Source organism: Tiliqua scincoides, chromosome 1, assembly GCF_035046505.1.
Source record: "Tiliqua scincoides isolate rTilSci1 chromosome 1, rTilSci1.hap2, whole genome shotgun sequence".
NCBI classification, from domain to species: Eukaryota; Metazoa; Chordata; class Lepidosauria; order Squamata; family Scincidae; genus Tiliqua; species Tiliqua scincoides.
In genome coordinates, this window is record NC_089821.1 from 13,957,333 (window position 1) to 13,971,543 (window position 14,211).

At 44.3% G+C, this 14,211-nt stretch overlaps 1 pseudogene; it reads right to left on the bottom strand.

The window, feature by feature from the left end:
- Nucleotides 1-252: 252 nt before the first annotated feature.
- On the bottom strand, nt 253-371 carry LOC136638347 (5S ribosomal RNA; annotated as a pseudogene).
- Nucleotides 372-14,211: the final 13,840 nt, after the last annotated feature.

Sequence of the window (14,211 nt, forward strand, 5' to 3'; positions counted from 1 at the left end):
AACCAAGCAGGTAGACCTGGGCTCTTGGCTGAACTTTGGCCTCTGATAGGTAGACGCCTATTCTGCCTGGGCTTCTATTCTGACTGCCCTCTAGAGTCATCTCTCCCGGCCATGTTTGGGGTGCTCCCAATCCCAGCAGGTACCTTTCCTGCTGGTGCAACAGTTTGGGGTAGCATGCACCCTTGGCCCTCCCTTGGATCCACTCCTGCCGGGATTGGTTGGCAACCTTCAGTCTCGAAAGACTATGGTATAAGCCTACAGCACCCGGTATTCCCAGGCGGTCTCCCATCCAAGTACTAACCAGGCCTGACCCTGCTTAGCTTCCGAGATCAGATGAGATTGGGCACGTGCAGGGTAACAGGACGGGCATCAGACCAGGTCAGTGGTGGGGGTTACGGCACCCTGGTTCCTCCTCTTGATCCCTTGCTTGATGAGCTGAGTCACTGCAACTGGCCAGGCTCTTATCCTCACCCGTTCTTACCCTTAGCCAGTGGTGTAGCTAAGGGGGTGCAGGGGGTAACAGTTGCACCGGGCATCAGGCTTTAGGGGGGCAACAAGCCGAGCTTGACACTAGTGACCAAAATTGTGAAAATCTTGGTATGTATGAATAATATCATCATGTTATATATCATTGGAAAGGTAATTTAATGCAGAATGCAATGAAACAAACTGCACTTGAATATCTGTTTGCTCTCAAAACTTATGGCCAATTAACCAGAAAATGAAAACACAACTGCCTTGTGGAACAAAAAGTGGATTTGCTTAACTCCAAACCAACCTATGAGACTGATTAATCTGAGTGCCAATGAGATGTTATTATGATACAGCATGGAACCAATAATGTTTTATTTATTTACCTAATTAAATTTGATTTTGTCATGGGGGGGGGATTTACAAAATCTTCTTTGATCCCAGGTAGCAGATATATGCCTTAGCTATGCCACTGACTGGGGAGAGGCAGCAGAGCAAGTGGGTGGTGAGCTGCTGGGGAGAGGAGGTAGGTTCCTCCCACTTTTCACTTCTTAAAAAGCCTGGGCGTGATGTCACTTCCGGCTGTGACATCACTTCCAGGGCAACATTTTGAACGTGGCACCGGGCTACACGATCATTAGCTACGCCACTGCCCTTAGCTGGCTGTCACTCTCACTTTGAGCTTCTCATCAGCTGGCTAAGTGTTTATATGCACTCAAGCTCTCCAGGGGATTGCCTTTCCCTTCCATATGGTCACCTCCAAAAGCCCTCATTGTCCCCAGACTCCTCATCCCATACCACTCCCCAACCCTCACCCTCCGCCATCTCTGGCAGGGATTGTCGCATGGTGTCTGAAGAAAACAGAACATGGAGCTCATGCTGGTCCCAGCTGTGCCACCCCTTCCAGGAGCACTGAAAAGAGGCTGGGGGCCGCAGCTTGAGCAGCAAGCAATGTGGGAATTCTTGAGCAAACCCATGGCCCATTGGCCACATCTGCTAAGCGAACCCCCTGTACATCGAGTATTTGCGCCCTGGATGATTGTGTCCTGGTCAAATGTGTCCCATTCATTGGCATCCCTGGATATTTGTATCTTTGTGTGTGTGTGTGTACTGGTTATTTGCATCCCTCTACAGCCAGGCAACAAACCCATGTTATATATTCTAAGCCTCTTATCCCAGCCCTAACCCTAACCCCACCTTTGTGCTTTAAAAATAAAAAGTACATCAAAATATACATATAAATGTGTGGAACGCAAAAAGAAGGATGCAAATATACAATACTGGGATGCTTTGACACCATTTTTCCAAGATGCAATGGTCCTGTCACTGAGGATCCCAAGTGCTTCCACCCACTCTGCAGTGGGTGGAACAGGGTGGGGGGTGGTGGGAAGAACTGAGTGGCAACAGGGGCAGGAAAGAGGGTGGATCAGGCCCAGGAAGGGGGTGGGTTTGGTGACTGAATTCTGACCCCTTTCCTGGGCCTGATCTGCCTTCATGGGTCAACGTGGACTTGCTCCTGCGATATCACTGGCTCAGGTTCATGTTGACCCACCCTTTGCCTGGGGCAAAGGGACAAATGTTCCCTGTCCTTGAGGAGGCCTCCCAAGGCTGGGGTTTCAGTGAGCACCACCTTGGCGCCTCTGCATCACTGCATGGGGAGTTGCAGTGGATTGGGCTACCCGTGGTCTCATCTGCAGCAAAGATTCCAAAGTCCACTTTGGGCACCTGAGTGGAATGGAAATCAGTGTGCACATGTACATTTGTGAATTGGATAGATACAGTACATACATAAAATGAACTTGAGAAGTCATTTCATTTTCTGTCTCCTATGGAAAAACATGACAAGTATCTATGAAGAATAACGGGTTAAATATACTCACAAATTACAGCAGGGTAATTACTGTACTTTTATTAGAACCAAACTAAAAAGGTGACCAAGATGTGAGCAGCTTGTCAACTCATCAGTCTGGAAGTTAAGGAAATTAAAAAAGAAGACAGGGAGGGACAAAAGCATGAGATGAAAAACCCCTCCCCTATAATTTTTAATAGTGTTAGAGTGGAATGGGGGAGGTGTCCTGCAGATTTAAGGACAATCTTATGCATGTTTACTCAATACTTTCAATTAGTTCAGTAAACTTATTCCCAGGTAAGTGTGCATAGAATTGCAGCCTCAATTAATTAGGCTGTGTTTGATGGAAACAGAGCTCAGGGTGCACCAAAGGATACAAGGCAGACAGACATTACTGCTGTTCCTATGCAGGTATAAAAGTCAGCAGTTTTTTCAGTTCTGTCTCTAGCGCTAATTGGTCCTAATAAAGGTTTTGCCCTTTGTTATTTTTAGATTTTGTCTGATGGACCAAAATGGCTACCAGCAATTATATTCATAGTAAGTTTCACAATAGTTACCAGTGCTAATAAATCCTTTGAGAGTGCTCTCAGGATCACACAATGCCAATATTATTGGTCTGTCTATAAGACTCACAATGACCAGCTCTGTTCTACTCTTGTACAGATAAATGAAGTAAGAATGGTAAGGAATTGAACACCCAACCCCCCCTCCACCTCCACTGCAATCTTTAACTGCCTAATAATAGTGCTGTCTGTTTATTTAATAAATTGTTATGAGAAAGATGCTCTTAGCCCTTGATCAGAAGAACTGAAGTGCAAGCACTGTTAACAGCAATGGCACATTCTTTAAAAGGCTACAGTAATTAGCATTGTTAAGTTCCCAGTGGACACCTCAGCCATAGAAATTCAGATAGGTTGGCTGGTGGACCCATGTCAACCCCACATTTACCCTTTGTCATGCGTACTAAATAAGATTTAAACAAAGACAGCAGGAAGTGTGAATCTTTTGGAAGTTTTCAAAGCCTTGCCACACCTCACTTTCAGAAGAGGCACCCCACTGAATTGGACAATACTTCCAATTCCAGGGCTTAATTCCCACCCTGGGATCAGAAGCAGAATAGGGCAGCAGTGCCAGCTGGGAGCTGATGAGGTGCAGCTAAGCCTTTTTAAGGAGGTGCTTCTTTTAGAAGAGAGAAATAAATTGGTCCATGTCTAGGGCAAAGCAACACTTCATGTTATTAATGTGATTGGTCCTGGCACGCTTGATGTTTCTTGCCTAACTAATGTCCATGGGGGAAGGCTGCATTCCAGCTAAGAATCGTGGTGTGAAGGCGGGGGGCTTTAATTATTTGCCCCCACCAGCCAGCATTCTGATCTAGATTGGGAGTCCTACAGCTGCTTTTTGTTCCACAAGGGAAGCTTTTATTAATGACAAGACAAAGCATTTGGAGAAAGCTAATGTGGTGACATTGGCACCCTAGTGTGGATGGGGTTGACTTGCAGTTATCATCACTGGGTAAGTTAGGTCTGCAATCAGGCAGGGGATGGGGCACTCAATGGACTTATTACAGAATTCATTACTGAGATAATACTGAAAGCCCAGCTGTATAGGTGCCACCCTGATCAGAATTGTCAAACTTGAGCTCTGAGATGGGAAAGTTCTAAGATTGCCTGGGGCAGATAAGTCTGCGCTGAGCCGCACAACATTGTTTCCGCTTTACTTTACTTTATAAAACAGTGGAAAGAATGTAGTTAATATTTGGGGAGTGGTCATAGCTTCAGTAGCAGAGCATTGGTTTGTGAATGTGAACAGTCGCTGGTTCAATCCCTGGCATGTCCAGGTAAGACTGGCAAATGACCACTGCATGACACGCAGGAGAGCCATTCTCAGCTCTAGATTGCACCAGGCTAGACAGACTAATGGTCTGAGCTTGGTATAAAGCAGGTTCACGTGCAATATTGATTGTAATCAAACTGGAGGTTGTTAGCAGACTGGAGTCTTCCATTGGCACTCACTCTGCTTTCTGCACCATAATTCAAATAACAGTGAAAGTATGGGTGATTTTATACAGCAGGTAGAGTCCCTGTAGTGTAAAAAAAAAAAAAAAAGGTATACTCTGGATCTCTCTAAGAAGTTTTGATGTCTAGAGGCTAAAGTCCCTGGACTTAAATGTAGGGAAGCCTAGATCCAAGTTTCACTCCAACCGCAGCCTCAGTGGGTGGCCTTAGGGCAAGTCATTACTCTCTCAGCCTTGGTCTCCCTTTTCCCACCAACTGTAATATGGAGATTGTAATATTGGCCTACCTTGTCAGAAATACTGAGATAATGTATATGAGTGATTTGATCATTTGAAATGTGCAACACAAATGTTCATTATTATTGCTAATGCTCTACTTTGCAGCTTGAATTCCATAAAGATTGTAGAACATGTCTACTTATCCATAAAGATAAGTAGAACATGTGCAGCGCAATCCTATGCATGTTTACTCAGAAGTAAGTTCATTGGAGCTGCCTTACTGTGCTAGATAAAACATGGAATGCCATAAAAACTGTTCCTTCCCCCATTTTTTTCCCCTTGGACTTGATTTCTTCTTATGTCCAAAGTTGTAATTTGAGTTTTATGTTCTTATGGGGTGTTGCCACTGGAATAAATTATTCATTTTTTTTTTTACACTTTGCTAATAACTTCCAGCCAGCTGTCTTTCTGCAATATTTCTTCTCATAATTGAGTGTGGGAAGCAGCAACAGATAAATGAACTCCAAAATCTGTGTTGTCATGGATTTCCTTTGGTTCCAAAATTAAAACAAAACAAAAGCAAGACATGCTGTAACTTGGCCAGGTCAAGCGATAGGTCGGCTGCAGCAGAATTAAAGTGCTTAGCTTATGTCTCTTCTGCTGGCATCCCTGTGGCTTGCTGTGAAATAAAGATGACTTCCCCTCTCCCAAAATTAATGCCTGTATTGCACAGAGGTTTTCTTTGCTATCGCCAAAAGCATAATGCGCACAAGGGAAATGAAGTTCAGTAGGGACCAGACAAACTCACTGAACTTAGCAAAGAGTTTTGTGGCACTGGAAGGACTAAGGGCCCAATCCTTTCCTACTTTTGAGTGCCGATGCAGCTGCAATGAAGCCCTGACATAAGAGAACAAACATTCCCTTACCTTGAGGAAGCCTCTGTGACTCCCCCCCCCCGGCCGCATGGCTGTAAGCACTGGAAAGCTGGATAGGATTGGGCCCTAACACATTTATTTCAGCACCTGATCTTCTTGGGTTCTTGCTCTCTACAAACCTGGACTCCAGTTGCTGGCCATGCAAGCTTCTTTTTCCTGCAGGTGCCCAGTTCCATGAATCAGGGGTTAGAAAGCTTTGCAATCATTGCTTTCCACAGCCAGCTCTTCTTTGGGCTTCTCTTTGGTGCAACAATCCCGCAAACCTGCGGTTTTCAAACTCTCAGGGAGTTTGAAACTTGCAGTAAGTCTTTGCGGGGGTGGGTGGCTGGGGAGGCAGCAGGGGCAGGGGGAGGCAGCGACGGCAGGATCGCGTCGCTCAGGGGGCTGCAGAGACTGGGGTGCACCCTCCAGTCCCTGCAGCAGCCGTACCTGGGTGCACATTGTTTAACTGGGAGCAGTTAATGCATTTTACTTCCGCCTCTTAAAAGGAGCCCAGATGGATTGTCAATCAACTTGGAATTATAACCTGAATGTAGATACTAGGTGTGATTTTTTTGTTCCTTAATATTCACAGGTGATATTCAATTTTATGAGCTGCTCAAAAAAGGATACAATAATTGGGCCTGTATTCAAACCTGAAAGGGAGAATTAGGTTCTGAACATGCATTCCATGTTTCTCAGATCTGTCATTATTAAATTATTATTCAGAATATTTATATACAGCTTTTCAACAAGAGTTGTCCAGAAAGCAGTTTATAGAGTCAGTATCAAGGAAGTTATTGTATTAAACCCAACAAAAGCCACAGGTTTGAGTTAAAAATACCACAGGATGTGTAAAGCTCAACCACCCCCTTTGCTCAAGCAATTGCTTTCTGTGTTGTGTGTTACAGGAATACTGTCAATAACTGATTTTTACAGGTATGCGACAACATACCCAGTGATATCGGGTCACTCTTAGCCTGTGATTTGGTTGCCCCTCTAGCTTAGATGTGGGAGTTCTGGTTTCTTTTTCTGGAAGGCAGGTACTGGAATAAGGAATTTGGAGAGTTCCCTGGTTTCTATGTAATTTCCAATTAGACCAATGGGGTATGTGATTTTCCATTAAAAACCGGAATAGAAACTGGAATGTAGTTTTTTGGGGGTGTTTTGTCACTTAGGGCGCAATCCTAACCCCTTATGTCAGTGCTTTCCAGTATTGACATAAGGGCAGCGCAGCTCTGAGGTAAGGGAACAAACATTCCCTAACTTTGAGGAGGCTTCCATGAGTGACACCCAACTGCAGGAAGCAGCACATATCCCATTGGCACTGCTATGCCAGTGCTGGAAAGCACTGACATAAGGGGTTAGGATTGCACCCTTAGTGTACATAAGAACATAAAAACAGCCCCACTGGATCAGGCCATAGGCCCATCTAGTCCAGCTTCCTGTATCTCACAGCAGCCCACCAAATGCCCCAGGGAGCACACCAGATCACAAGAGACCTCATCCTTGCATCTGGCATTCTGATATAACCCATTTTTAAAATCAGGAGGTTGCACATACACATCATGGCTTGTACCCCGTAATGGATTTTTCCTCCAGAAACTTGTCCAATCCCCTTTTAAAGGCATCCAGGCCAGATGCCATCACCGCATCCTGTGGCAAGGAGTTCCACAGACCAACAACACACTGAGCAAAGAAATATTTTCTTTTGTCTGTTCTAACTCTCCCAACACTCAATTTTAGTGGATGTCTCCTGGTTCTGGTGTTATGTGAGACTGTAAAGAGCATATCTCTATGCACTCTGTCCATCCCCTGCATAATTTTGTATGTCTCAATCATGTCCCACCTCAGGCACCTCTTTTCTAGGCTGAAGAGGCCCAAACGCCATAGCCTTTCCTCATAAGGAAGGTGCCCCAGCACAGTAATCATCTTAGTCGCTCTCTTTTGCACCTTTTCCACTTCCACTATGTCTTTTTTGAGATGTGGTGACCAGAACTGGACACAATACTCCAGGTGTGGCCTTACCATCGATTTGTACAATGGCATTATAATATTAGCTGTTTTGTTCTCAATACCTTTTCTAATGATCCCAAGCATAGAATTGGCCTTCTTCACTGCCACCGCACACTGGGTCGACACTTTCATCGACCTATCTACCACCACCCCAAGATCTTTCTCCTGATCTGTCACAGACAGCTCAAAACCCATCAGCCTATATGTGAAGTTTTGATTTTTTGCCCCAATGTGCATGATCTTACACTTACTTACATTGAAACACATCTGCCATTTTGCTGCCCATTCTGCCAGTCTGGAGAGATCCTTCTGGAGCTCCTCACAATCACTTCTGGTCTTCTCCACTCGGAAATGTTTGGTGTCATCTGCAAACTTAGCCACCTCACTGTCTCCAGGTCATTTATGAAGAGGTTGAAAAGCACGGGTCCCAGGACAGATCCTTGGGGCACACTGCTTTTCACCTCTCTCCATTGTGAAAATTGCCCTGTTTCCTGGTCTTCAACCAGGTCACTATCCAGGAGAGGACCTGCCCTCTAATTCCCTGACTGTGGAGTTTTCTCAGTAGCCTTTGGTGAGGGACCGTGTTGAACGCCTTCTGAAAGTCCAGATATATAATGTCTATAGGTTCTCCCACATCCACATGCCTGTTGACCTTTTCAAAGAATTCTATAAGGTTCGTGAGGCAAGACTTACCCTTACAGAAGCCATGCTGATTCTCCCTCAGCAAGGCCTGTTCGTCTATGTGTTTTGAGATTCTATCTTTGATGAGGCATTCCACCATCTTACCTGGTATAGCTGTTAGGCTGATCGGCCTATAGTTTTCCAGGTCCCCCCTCTTTCCCTTTATAAAGATAGGCGTGGCATTTACTATCGTCCAATCTTCTGGCACCGTGGCCGTTTTGAGGGACAAGTTGCATATTTTAGTCAAGAGATCAGCAACTTCATTCTTCAATTTCTTAATAATTCTTGGGTGGATGCCATCAGGGCCCGGTGACTTATTGATCTTTAATTTATCAATGAGGTCTGAAACATCTTCTCCTTTAATCTCTATCTGACTTAATTCCTTGGTCAGGAGGGGCTGTTCGGGCAGCAGTATCTGCCCGAGGTCTTCTGCCATGAAGACAGATGCAAAGAATTCATTTAATTTCTCTGCCATCTCTAAGTCTCCTTTTATCTCCCCTTTCCCTCCCTCACCATCCAGAGGGCCAACCGCTTCTCTGGTGGGTTTCCTGCTTCTAACATATTTGAAGAAGCTTTTATTATTCCCCTTAATGTTGCTGGCCATGTGTTCCTCATAGTCTCTCTTGGCCTCCCGTATCAACTTTTGCCACAGTTCATCAAATTACATTTCTTTTGCCACAGTTTATGGTCCTTTTTGTTCTCCTCATTAAGGTAAGACTTCCATTTACGGAAGGAAGCTTCTTTGCCCTTTACAGCCTCTCTAACGTGGCTGGTTAGCCATGCAGGCACCCTCCTGGATTTAGTGGAGCCCTTCTTCCTTTGCGGTATACACCTTCGCTGGGTCTCTATTACTGTTGTTTTAAGCAACCTCCATGCACTCTGGAGAGATTGGACTCTTTTTACCTTCCCTTTCAACCTCCTTCTAACCAGCCTCCTCATTTAAGGGAAGTCCGCCCGTCGGAAGTCAAGGGTTTTTGTGAGAGATTTGCCCGGTATTCTTCCCCCGACGTGCATGTCGAAACGGATCGCAGCATGATCACTGTTCCCCAACAGCTCCGTAACATTGACATCTCTAACCAGGTCCTGAGTACTGCGCAATATTAAATCCAGAATCACCTGTCCTCTGGTGGGCTCCATGACTAACTGCTCTAAGGCACAGTCATTTAGCATGTCATGGAATCCGGTCTCCTTTTCGTGACCAGAACACAAATTGACCCAGTCTATATGAGGATAATTGAAGTCCCCCATGATTACAACTCTGTCCCTCCTTGTCACCTCCCTGAGCTGTTTCCTCTTTTTAAGGTCCCTTTCTGATTTCTGGTCTGGAGGACAATAGTACGCCCCCAGTATTACATCACTGCACAAGCCTGGTAATTTAACCCACAGAGATTCTACGGTGGAGTCGGACCCACCTTCAATCTCTACTTTGCTGGATTCTATCCCTTCCTTAACATAAAGGGCCACCCCACCTCCAACACGCCCCTGCCTGTCCCTCCTGTAGAGTTTATAGCCCGGGATTGCGGTATCCCACTGATTCTCCGCATTCCACCAGGTTTCCGTTATGCCCACTATGTCAATATTTTCCCTTGTCACCAGACATTCCAGTTCTCCCATCTTTGCTCGGAGACTTCGGGCATTTGCATAAAAGCATTTGTACACGGAATGCCCCAGGATGGCCTGCTTATTTGCTCCTTTGTCTCCGCATCCTCTCACTGTGCCAAACCGTCTATCGCATCCCATCATGCTACCTTTCCCAATTTCTTCTCCTACCCTGCCTTTGTCTTGTTGTTCTCTAACCTCCCCATCCTCATCCCATAGGCATGAGGAGTCCCGAACCGGATGCTCCTCGGCTCCTGTCGGCCTTCCCCCAGGGATCAGTTTAAAAGCTGCTCTGCCACCTTTTTAATGCTATGCGCCAGCAGTCTGGTTCCATTCTGGTTCAAGTGAAGCCCGTCCCTCTTGTACAGGCCCCGCTTGTCCCAAAATGTTCCCCAGTGCCTAATGAATCTAAACCCCTCCTCCCTACACTTACACTCCCTCCCAAGTGTAAGTCCTCATTAGTCCAATGGAAGTGGGGGTTCTGGCTTCTTTTTTATAGCCTTCCAGAACCACAACCCAGAATAGGAGGGGCGTTGTGAGTTGCTATAATAATCCCAATTATTCCAATGGGTGCTGTGATCTTTATTGTTGTACATATTTGGGAAGTTGATATTCCTATTCCTTTTCCTGGAAGCTGTTTATTGCCCAGATTGGGTTTCAGAATGTGGAATTTAATCACTCCTACCTAATCTGTTGTGGTATATTTGGTGGTGCCTGACACCAAGTCATTCAAAGCTGTTGCTTGTCAAAAACAGGTTTTGGCTGAGGACTTAGTAAGTTTCAATTCTATATGGATGTCTTTTCTGACTTCTTGTTCTTGTGTGACTTTAACACACGTTCCTGCGTTTTGTATGATACCGAGTTAGAAAACGTCAGTTCTGACTTGTTCTATACTATTCCAGATGGGCTTTTCCTGGGAAGGGATTAACAAAAAACCTGCTGTTGGAATGGTTTCAGATCTAAAATATTGTTCTGAAGTGTCTAATACATCCTTCCTTCCCCACTCCATTTATCAATAGCCCGTTCCATTCTGGCTTTTATACCGTCCCATCTTTGAATTCAGAGACCTTCTATAAGTTGATGATGCTGGTGTGATTAAGCTTCTTTTTGATGTTCCCAGCTTATCAATGATCACTGAAATTCATCTGCCATTTGGTATCTCATTGTTATTACTTCTGAGCTAGAGGAACCATCTGTGATTTTTTTTTACTCTTGCATCTTCTCATTGAGCTTTTGTCATTGAGATTGAGCTATTGCCACCATTCTGTGGGAACTTTGCTATAAGCCTTTTCATATTGTGTGCCTGAACTTAGTAGATAATATTATCTACTATCTTACCGTCTCTGTTGTTGTCAACTGCCTTGTAGAAAGGCAGAGGGTCAAGTAGTAATCATTATTTTGAATACTTTATCCACTTTTATCCAGGTGCTGTTGGTTTCTCACCAGTGAAAATAATGCACAAACAGAATTCATGCTCAAATTGAAGAGCTTTATTTGAAAAGAAAATCAAAGACAAAAAAAAATGGTTTGATATCCAGTCTCTAGAGCAATGGGAGCAGTACTGAATATTGTTCTATTCCCAGGAAGGCACACTTGGCAGCCTGTACAATGCTACAATGTTGATTGACAGCACCCAGAAATTCCTCAGTACTGCAGAAAAAGGAAGTGTGGTAGTCTTACTGAGCTCCTGCTGTTACCACTACCTTTTGAGATTTTATTCTCAAAACAAGCCTGTTCTCATTTTCACCCTCATTGCAGGACTCTTTCTTTCCAAACAATCGAAATGCATAAAGACCCAACATGCAAACATTTTTTTTAATTACACAGCAAAAGTGTACTGTGCAGCTAGGAAGACCCAGAACTTCAAACATGGCCCAGCTACAAAACAATGCATAGAACATTGTACAAGGTATATGTGTGCCAAGAGATCACAGTTCACATTCCTGGAATATGTATGTTTCAACTGGAATATGTATGATTATGTCTAGTTAGGATGCTTTTTCTCTACTACACTGAAATCCTAAATGTCTCAACACAATTGAAGTGGCCCCAAGACGAACAAACCTCTGATGCTCCTTCCATAGATAGGGGATTTCATGATGCAAGGAGAAATGCAGTTTCTCCATTGGGGGGGGGGGGGGAGGCGAACAGCACAGCAAAAACAAATCTTATTCCCATAATAATTGTATTTCCCCAAGCTGCTTCCTTCATTTAAATCTGAGGTATGACTAAGAATTAATAGAATAGGTCATTAAGGCCTTCCTAGTGCTTAAAAGACTGCCTGTCAGCATTATCTAAACTCATAACTATGAACTCTCCTATCCACTCTGCCTCACCCTTTCAACTGATTTAAGCTCTCCTTCCCTTTTTCTCTCATGTTCCTTCTCTGCTCTTTCTATCACATACTTCTCCCTTTTTTCATTTCCTCCTTAACTTCATGTTTTATTTCCTGATGTTTTACCTTGTCACACACTAAGGTAAAATTGTCTTACATTTCTTTTAAATGCACTAGGAGCTCAATCCTATTCTCCCCCTCCCCACTGGTGTAGCTGTACAAAAAAGGAGCACACTGTATCCAGTGGGGGTGGGGGTGGATCAGGGGACTTTGGAGGGTAAAGGAGATTACCCTTACTCCTCTGTAAGCCTCCTGCTCTGCAGTGGGGCTCCTTGGACCTCTGTAGCACAGGTCTGGCAGGTTGGGGAGTCAAAGGGGTCTAGTGATGGTCTGGCAAACCAAGGGACCTGGCAATAGATGGGGAATACTGCCTCCTCTTGTGGCATTACTCCCCAAATGGCCACTGACTGTGCACTCTGCATGCCATTGACAGCTATTTTGGAACTCTGTTCCACTGTTGCAAAGTGATCCAGCTAACAGCCTAAACCTACATAGGACCGGGCTGCCTGTTTTTTGAAGGGAAACATTCACATTTAAGTACCAGAACTGTATTAATGACACCACTAAAGCACAATTCATTTCATTCATTCATTCAATGTCACAATTCAGAGACATTCAATTTTCTCTTTTCTTCTGTTTAGAAGACTCCATTCACTTTTTGTTCAATGGAGGCTGAGCTCTGTCTAGGTCAGGGGTGTCAAACTCGTTTTATACCGAGGGCCGAATGGCATTCTTGAGGCCTCCTGAGGGCTGGAAGTGATGTCATTAGGCAGGAAGTGATGTTATTAAACAACTCATAACCAAAAATTAGCACTTTTTCTCACTTAGAAGAGAAAGCACACAAATCTTTATCATATTTCAAGATATGGGAGAGCCCAATTTTCGTGGGGGCTGCCCTTTTAGCAGTAACACCTCAGCACTGCTCAGCAGCTGAGAGCCTGAGGGCCAAATAAAAAGCTTCTACGGGCCGCATCCAGCCCCCGGGCCTTATGTTTGACACCCCTGGTCTAGGTTATCAAACAAGAACTGGAACATTAAATTGTCTACCATTAACTTGATATGTATCTGTTTTCAATGGCTTTTCTAAGCATGTTTGTATTTTACAGTTTCCTAAAGGCAAATTTTATTTTCTTCTATTCTGTTTGAATATACAGGGGAGGGGAGGGGAGGGGAGGGGATATGATAGCATATCATGTTGTTGCAACAGCCCTGCAAGCTAGGTGAGCTGAGTGATTTGCCCAAACTCATCCCCCTGGGCTTCACGGTTGAACCAAATATTATACTACAACCTGCTATAGCCCTACTTTTAGAAGTGGTCATTCTGCTTGTATCCCTCCCTGCTTTTGGATACCTGATTTAAAATACCTGGCAGACTGAAACTGGGGCACAGAAAGAAGACCTTGATGTCACTAAGATAATTTGGACAGGTGAATGCATCCTTTTGGCCTTGCTATCTTGTTTTGAAGGTTCAATTGCATTTCTGTCTCACATCTGAAGGGTGAGCTTCATCTGTGCCATTACATCAATCCTAGTAGCGAAACTGGTAGGACTAGACAAACGAATCAGCATGCTAACAAGGGTTTCGGGGAGGGAACAGAAGTCCTACAGATCAGGATTGAAATGTGACGGTGTATGACATACAAAAGTGACCCAAATATAAGTTATTGGCTTGGTGACTGGCAACACATACCAAACACAGGTATCATTAATGCCTTCACATGTACACCTGTATGGGGCAGAGGGCACAATCTAGGCAAAAATAAGTCCAGAAGTAGCAAATGTATTGCTGACTTTACTGTGAGGAGAAGATGTTTTAGTCCATTAGCTCAGACTGGATGAGATGAAAGATTAATTCATGTTCTCATGGGATGCCTTTTGAAGTGACCCAGAGTACATCTACATGGAAAGTTTACATTGGACTGACTATACATGTGATTTTTTCAGGGATTATTCTTTCAACACTCTTGTTAGAACCTAAATAACATTCCCCTCAGAAAGATGAACAACATTTTTCACCTATCTAGGTTCTTGGGACCACTTCAAAATACCC